A 9,263-nucleotide genomic window follows, 5' to 3' on the forward strand; every position below is an offset into this window, starting at 1 on the left:
TGGGGAAATGGCTAAAAACCCTTGCCCTCACCCCAAGCGCCATGCCTGATCCATGTTGGGTTACTGAGGAAGACATCAGGAGTTCTGATCAATCATCTTCTTTGTCATGGCTGCATTCAGCCATGGGGTTTATTGCATTAGTTTTATGGGTTACAGTGCTGGTACTTCTGTCCCAATTTCCTGCCTTCCTTTTACACTCCAGTACTTGTTGCATTATGAGACCGTGGCTATTTGATCCATATCCCACCATGTTGTACTAAATTTCATTCACATCATGGGCATGGCGTGACACAACAGCAAACATCATTGGCTATATTGGTACTCCCCAACTTTTTCCAGGCATGTTTTCCCCACGAAACTTGTGGAAGCACTAAACTCCCACTAGATTTCCAGAAGTCAATTTTATCTTGAGTAAAAGATCACATAAAATGCAAGAACTAACAGGTAATGAAAAATCTCACCAAAGTCCATATAAAATCATGGAGATACGGATTTAAGACTTTCCTCCTTAGGGTGTAATCTTATACACAGTTATCTGGGAGTAAGTCTCATCAAACATGGAAGGACTTCCTTCTGAGTAGACCTGCATGGGATTGCACTGCTTGTCAAGTCAGTTGCACTGAAAGTAGTGACATGTCCAGATTATTATTATTTCCTAAAGCATCATGGATACTTTATCTGAGATTCCTGCATTGTAGGGGATTGGACTAGATGGCCCATGGGATCGCTTCCAATTCTACAATTCTGTGATTCTTTGAAAAAGAATGGGAGTCCAATGGATTTTCAGTGGGACTTAAATGTAGTTAATATTCTCTGAGCTATATCCATTGCAACAGACTGGAAGCATTAATCAGTTCATCAGCATTTATTTATTAACTTGGGATTAATCGGCTCGCTCTCTCTCAAGCCAAAGAGTGCGTATTGCTGATGGCATGATTGTAAGCTGCTTTCGTGCTTCACTTAATTCAGGAGGTGTGTTTGAGATTCTTCGCATGAGGAATTATTCATAAATGTTATTGAGTCAAAAGAAAGGGTTCTCGTTACATTTCCCAGGGTCGGGAAACCACCTGCTTTCAAATACTGTAAAACAGTGGTAGGGAAACTGTGGCCTTCAAGATGTTGTTGGAGCCCATCAGCCTCTGCCAGCAGGCCTAATGGTCAGGTATGAAGGGAGTTGTAGTCCAATAACAACAGGAGTCTCATATTGTGTCCCAACCCTGCTGTAAATGCTAATCAAATTATTAATTAGTTATTAAGACAGGGAGAACTGGAGCTCTTTGGTATATACTTTGCATGCAAAAGGTCCCAGATTCAATTCCTTGTCTCTCCAGGTAGACCAGGAAAGACTGCCTGAAATAATGCTAGAGACCCACTGCTAGTCAGTGCTGACCATCTCAAACTAAATGGGTCAAGTTTCTAACTCTGTATGGCAGCTTCCTTTGATTCCAAGCCCATTCTCTGGTTAAAAGCACCCTCAATAACTGTAGGGAAACTACAGTTTTCAAGACGTGGGACTACAATTCCCATCATCTCTTATACTGGCCATGTTGGCTGGGTCTAATGGAAGTTGGAGTCAAAAGAACATCTGGCACGCCACAGTTTCTCCATCCCTGACCTTTTCATTTGTGTTGTTAACCTCTGGAGTTTTCAGAAGAACAACAGAGAGCAAAGGGATACATTTCAACCAAGTTAAATGTGATTGCTGACGCTGGCAAGTTCATACAATGCTTTCGATTTGACACACATTGTAAAACTAAATACGGTACTTTTGAAAGGGCACACATTTGGGAGAGCTAAAGGGTCATATAGGGAGAGTAAAGAACTCTCTCCCACTCCCAGAAAGCATGCTAAAGTTTGTGGAAGATTGCAGTCAAATCCAACAATGCATATTCTTGCTATTTAGTAAATTTAGGGGCTAACCACCACAGAGTTGTATTGCTGATATGCAGAGACTCAGCCCATAGAAATGGGTAGAGAGGGCTCTGTGTGATGTCATTTCCCCTCCTCTCCTGAGTGGGAGGAATCAAATAAGTATATCCTGCTCCTACCCGCCCCCTTTCTTCCTATGACCAGCAATGGGGGCAGACATGCCTCCAATGCTCATGCCCAGGCACATATAGTTATCTGCATAGCTTTTACTGGTGCTGTGGCTGAGAACCAATACAAAGACTATGAGTAAGTAAACCATATTTTAAACTTACTTTTCAGTCTGTTGTCTGATTCTTTGTTATGCAAAGTAAGAAAAGGGGGAGCCAGCTTGCTTCACAGCTGGACTTACCAGTAATTAAAAGAAGGCTTCATGGCCTATTCCAATATGCTTTCTGTTTTTCTGCTAAGGATGGGACTTTAAAACTCTGCTCAGTGTATGTTCAACCCCCACACATGGGGGTCTGGGGAGATAAACTGCAATTAATATATCCTCTCCTACGTATTAAAACACATCCCACAAAACTAATACAAAACATAACATGATTCCATTCTAAGGCACACCATTTTCAAACAGTGTTCTTAGCAGCTATGAGATTCCTTGGATATTTATCAAGGATTCTTTGACATAAATCTCAGTCATGACATCCAAACTTCTCTGAAATGCAAACTGTCTCCCATGGTTGCCATCTCCTGCAATGAGTTGCCCGGACAGGAGTTGTTGACTGCATTCCTGCATTCATCCCCAGCTTATGTGGGACAAGAATTAAATACGAGCAAGTGAGCCATGTTAAATGTTTGTGTGTGTTTTTATTGTGTGCATAACGTTGTCTGGTGTTTTGTATGAAATTGCAGTTTACAAGCATTTTTTAAATAAATAATCTGCCAGCAAGAACATTTATATGCCAGAGGCAAAAAAAATAAAAAATAAACATGGCACCTGCATGGTAGGAAAAAGATGAATCTGTATCCAACATTCTCTGAGTTTTAAGTTGCGGAATCCAGTGCAACAGTTGTGCTAGTGGAAGCTCATTGTACAACAGATGGTACTATGTTGAGTAAGAAAATTAACAGAAGGCTGCTTTTGTATTTCCTTATGCAACAACATCCCACCTAGTGCAAAACATTTCACCAGTGGAAAAAGTATAGCGCTATGTGACTATACTTTAGTGCTGGATGAGAAAGACTCTTTCCATGTGGTTCCAATATTCATATGCACTCTGTAGTCATGTGTGATTATACCAGAGGGATACACTATGTGAGTTGTGTGTTTGTGTCTGATTAGAGCCTTAGTACAAGAAGTGAAGTCAACAGGATTTAGATACAGTAAACAAAGCGTAGAACATTTTCCTCTCCAGTAAGTTTTGTTGCAAAAAAGGAGAATGGAAACAAAAGTCTTTTTTTCCCTAGCACTAGACTAGATTTCTTTTTTAAGCATGGAATTGAAAAGGATCCAACATGTTAATTGGTGTTGACAATAATTTAAGCTATCCTGCCACACTTAAATGTTTAATTTCTCCATTGGAACTGGTACTCGGAGTCATGGCAGGTTATATATTTTATATTGCATCATAAGCTGCATCTTATTTGCTTTTACAAATGTAAAGATGAAAAATAAGAAACAATTGCTCTGTCTATGAAATATTTCCTTTGGCACCGCTTCTTTTTGAGTGTCTTTTTAACACGGAATTACAAATATTTATAAGTTTATTCATATCTCACTTTTACAAGGTGTACATTCATAGCATGTGATTCGACATAATACAATCTGGAACTGGAGCTCAGAGTATCTGATGGATTTATGCAGGAGCATGCTGACATACCTAAAATTATAAAAGGTATCTGTTTTCTTTTTAATTCCACAATACCAGAGACTTACATAATTTAAGACCAGCTGGTTCTAGATAGGGTTGTTTCTTCTGTTACAGGAATCCCTGAAATGTCTGTAAATTCAGACCGTGTATACAGAATCAATACAATGCAAGGATATTGTAAATCATATTGACTGCCTGTAATTCAGCAAAAGCAACTTCTTCAAAGTATTTCTTTTTTAAATGCAAAAGCGTTATGAAATATACACTCACCATTAATTAACATATTATACATTTAGAATGTTAAAAGATAAAACAATAAATAAAGCATCCACTTATACCAAAACAAAGAAACAAATAAATCAGCCTGCGTGTGCTGTAATTCACACATATTGTAATTCATGGAAATACTGCTGTTCAATAAATATTTCCCAATTCAGTCTTGATATTTTCTACATTCCTTGGACGATTATTGATAAATGCAACATATCATCAAGAAGGACACTGACAAACTGGAAGTGTCCAGAGGAGGGCAACCAAAATGGTCAAAGGCCTGGAAACGATGCCTTATGAGGAACGGCTAAGGGAGCTGGGCATGTTTAGCCTGGAGAAGAGGAGGTTAAGGGGTGATATGATAGCCATGTTCAAATATATAAAAGGATGTCACATAGAGGAGGGAGAAAGGTTGTTTTCTGCTGCTCCAGAGAAGCGGACACGGAGCAATGGATCCAAACTACAAGAAAGAAGATTCCACCTAAACATTAGGAAGAACTTCCTGACAGTAAGAGCTGTTCGACAGTGGAATTTGCTGCCAAGGAGTGTGGTGGAGTCTCCTTCTTTCGAGGTCTTTAAGCAGAGGCTTGACAACCATATGTCAGGAGTGCTCTGATGGTGTTTCCTGCTTGGCAGGGGGTTGGACTCAATGGCCCTTGTGGTCTCTTCCAACTCTATGATTCTATGATTCTATGATCAATCAAATGCATCTAGATTGTTTTAATATTCAGTCTTCTGAACTCCACCTTAACTATTTGGGTGATTTTGGACAAACAATACAGTAGCAAATATACTGCATTATTATTATTATATCAACTTATACGCCTATACCCAGATACAGAGGGTGTCATTTGCCCTGTTCTCTTTCTTTCTGCAGGCATCCCATTGAATTCAGCAGCAAAAGTACTGAAAAGAGATAGCAAACAGCTGACCATTCTGCATGGGCTCTGTTTGAGGGATCCCCTACCACAAAGCAATGGCTATATCATGGATCATTGGTTTATATTTGAGGTAAGACTTTTTAAGAGACAGATTACCAACACAGCATAATGTTACAGACAGGTTAATTCAAAACAGATAGTAAAAAAAGAAGAAGTTAGCACTCAAGGCAGCTGTAGTTTAGCACTGCTGAATCCCATAAATTTGATAAGATACTTGAGCATGTACTTAAACTCAAATCGATGAAACAAAGTAGCTCATTTTGACTGAATAATTATGCTTTTAGAAAGATACACTTACATGACTTCCATAAACCCAGCTAATAGTTGCTTGGAATCACTGGTTCTACTCAAACCTCTCTGATTTTTTACACAATATTTCAAGATATCCGTTATTTTGATATATTCAACCAGAGGTCCAGCTCTGTCAACACATTGCCGCTTGGCATTTGAATTCCTGATGATAATCTATAATCATGGCATGTTAAGAGGGTAATACAATACAAATAATATAACATTTACAGAAATGGAAGCAGCTGTCTTGATACTGTACTTTGAGCATTGGAAACATCTAGCAATTCAAAGGTCATTTTTTTAAAGAATTAAATTGGAAAGTGTTTATTAAGAATGTGCAAGGCTTTTAGGCAGCGATTCTATTTTCACACCTGCCTGGGAAAAAGTTTCAATGAACAGAGTTTGACTTTCTTCCAAGTAAACATAGATTGGGCTGTTTCATCCATATTTCATCAGAAGTGGTAAATCTTCCGCTTCTAGAATTATATTTTCCTTCATTAAAATAATCTGATTAGTTTGTGCTGTTATTTCACATAAGGATAATGATGAGATAACATCGCTCTATTATCCTTTCTAAATAGCGTCACTAAGAAAGTGCAGGCTTTCATGACAAAACCTCAAATCTCAACAGCCTGCACTAAACCAATTAAATGAGTTCCAGTTACAAAGAATATTGAAGGTTTACCCATCATGGTTGTAGCCTGAGCTCATGTACATTTGGTACATTTGTTGCCCTGATTCAGTAATCCACCAGACACCATACGGAGGGAGCAGCATGCATGCACCACGACCTACAACCATTTCACATCAACCACTTTGCATGAAATTCTGCAGCTCATTGAGAAAAAAATATCTACATCCAAGATCGGTTTCTATGTGTGCAGTTGCCAATTCACTCTTTTGGATCCTAACCTGGGCAATGTCTTGTGCATCCACATGCAGAATAGTGAACAGACGTCTGGTTTAGGGCAAGAAAACTTCTCTGGGATCACAACAATAGAATGTGCACATTAACAGTCATTACATCAAATGTTGTTTGTAGCATTTGATGCCACTTAGAAAAGGTGTCCAGGAACTCAGTTTATGGCCCATTATTAGCCCTGCACCAACTCTGACCTGGATCTAGCTCACCTGGGTCACAAAATTACTTATGCGGGGAGGGCCCTGCCTAAACATGATTCCCAGGGTGTTACCTTCATGCTTGAAGTAAATGGGTTCTGATTGAACAGGCTTGATTCTGAGTCAACTAGAAGCAAGAGTTTTCAGCATGTTTCTAGATTACCCCAAAATAAATTAGGTGAGTCCAAGCCTATTGTTCTCAGTTTGTGAGTATCACACTCTATGGGTTGGTCAGTAAAGCCTTCACAAGTGTAACTACCTAAACCTTGGTAGCATTAGGTTCTAGAGCAGTGTTCCTCAAACTTGGGTCCCCAGCTGTTGCTGGACTACAACTCCTATCATCCCTAGCTAGCAGGACTAGTGGTCAGGGATGGTGGGAGTTGTAGTCCAACAACAGTTGGGGACCCAAGCTTGAGAAACACTGTTATAGAGCAATGTTCTTCATCTTATGCCTTGAGCTAAGTTGAAGACCACCTTTTAATTATTTCTGTCACCAAGCCACTTTAAGCATAGAGAGAAGCATGTGGTATAGTCCTTCCATGGACCTGAACCACCTTACAATGTAGAAGTGCCCTCAATGAAAAGGTTCATTGCATATGAGAAGCTGAGATATCATAAAATTAGACTGTGTTAGCTTTTGAAGTCAAAGAAACTTTGGACATGAGAGCCTTTTCAAACAGTAATTTCCTCTTATGAATTACGAGGTGATACAGGCCCAAGAAGATGAGCAAAATTCATATTATTTGTGATTTCTTACTCCTGGATGTGACAGTATTCAAACTATTCCATCGCTGCTAGCATAGTAGCTCTGAAATTCTGCAACACAGTAAAAAGAATTAAAAACTATTCAGTCATCAGGCAAAATTCTTCAATAATGTGAATCAGGCCTACAACAGCTCAGATAATCGTTCCACTTTCCATCAGGGCTGACATATCGCCTTTCTTGGTGACACTTAACAATCAAGAGGTATATTATATATTCCTGCTTATAAAGGCATGGTCACTCAGAAAGGGGGCTGTATGCAGGATTATTTAGTGCCAGAACCATTCATCAATTTAAACTCTGACGGTCCATCTGATGAGACAGGAAAATCTGAATCAGAACTGTCATCTACAAAATGCGAGATTCATCATTTAGGTGGCTGATAGCAGACAAAAATAAATAAAAACTGAATGGGGAGGGGCCATCCATTCATTTCTTTTGTTCCAGTTGTTTCTGCATCAAATAGGTTTTACATGTTTTTGAAACGTAAGTAAATCGAGCAAAACTTGTGAGTAGAGGCAGTGCTCAGATGAGTGTGTATTCACATGCCATCTCTCTCCAGCCTTTGTAAGGACAGCATTTGCCATTATTATTCCATGTTGTTCTGAATACTATTTCTTCTTAGACCGAGATGGACCTTTCTATCCCATTCATTCTTCAGAAGTGCATCTTTCTTAATCAGCATCTATACAAGATGTTTACCTCTTCCCTGGAAGAAAAAAGAAATCTCTCCAGACCATCTGTTGAAATAACCAAGAGCCATTTGAGATGTGCCATTTTTTCCAACACTGAGGTGTCCTCTGTGTTAGCAGGCAACACATATACCACCAAATATGAGGTGATGTGAGAGTGTGTATTGCATCACAAGCACATGGATTGGAAAGTGGTATGTGCACTTGTGGCAAAATAAGCATAAATAACCCACTTTATATATGATAACATATATATATATATTCCTCAACTGAAGTTAGTTCCAAGTTGAAAAAATATTTCATGTGAAACATCCCTTTCTGAAGAGTACGGATAGTAGTTCTGCAGTCTGATCCTAAACAAAATGAGAGTTCAGTACAAAGTTATATGCACATAAGGTCATTAATGGTCAATGGGACTTGTGTGCACCAGATTGTCGCCATAATGTGAAGTTTCATTGTGTATGATCGGCGTGTGAATCAACCCTTTATCTTCTGGACAGAGGGTTACTACTGGCCCAGTCTAGTTTTAGTAATAAATATAGGTAAAGGTAAAGAGACCCCTGACCATTAGGTCGTCGTGACCAACTCTGGGGTTGCGGTGCTCATCTCGCTTTATTTGCCGAGGGAGCCGGCGTACAGCTTCCGGGTCATGTGGCCAGCATGACTAAGCCGCCTCTGGCGAACCAGAGCAGTGCACGGAAACGCCGTTTACCTTCCCGCTGGAGCAGTACCTATTTATCTACTTGCACTTTGACGTGCTTTTGAACTGCTAGGTTGGCAGAAGCAGGGACCGAGCAACGGGAGCTCACCCCATTGCGGGGATTCGAACTGCCAACCTTCTGATCGGCAAGTCCTAGGCTCTGTGGTTTAACCCACAGTGCCACCCGCATCCCTAGTAAAAAATATAACCTCACACTTAATGCAATACACTGTCTCCAGCCATGTTCAATACAAAGAAAGTGTACAGGAATGTTAAACTGCACGAAACAGATGATCTGGCACAGGTGTGTGTGGTGTGTTGGTGGGTGTGTCACAGTACAGATCCCCCAGTGTAAGAGAATATAAGGTTTACCAAATAGAAAAGAAATTGTGTTATAGTAAGTTCATTGATGCATCAGGAGATGCAGCTACCAGGAACAAGGGCAACAATAAACTTCACCTGTTAAAATGCAGGCCTTATTTATAAAGCAGATTTCCCAAACTTGGGTCTCCATCTGTTGTTGGATTACAACTCCCATCATCCCTGACCATGGGTCCTGCTAGCTAGGGATGATGTGAATTGTAGTCCAAAAACATCTAGAGACCCAAGTTTGGGAAATGCTGCTGTTAAGAAATTTCAAAGGCACAAAATGGCAGGTCAACACTACTCCCGCCAATTTTCGTTAGTGCCTTCTGTGCTTTGAAAAATCTCCCCACTGAGCCCCATTTTCAAATGCCAAATGAGTCC

The sequence above is a fragment of the Podarcis tiliguerta genome, assembly GCF_965153285.1.
Source record: "Podarcis tiliguerta genome assembly, chromosome: 4".
In the NCBI taxonomy this organism is placed as follows: Eukaryota; Metazoa; Chordata; class Lepidosauria; order Squamata; family Lacertidae; genus Podarcis; species Podarcis tiliguerta.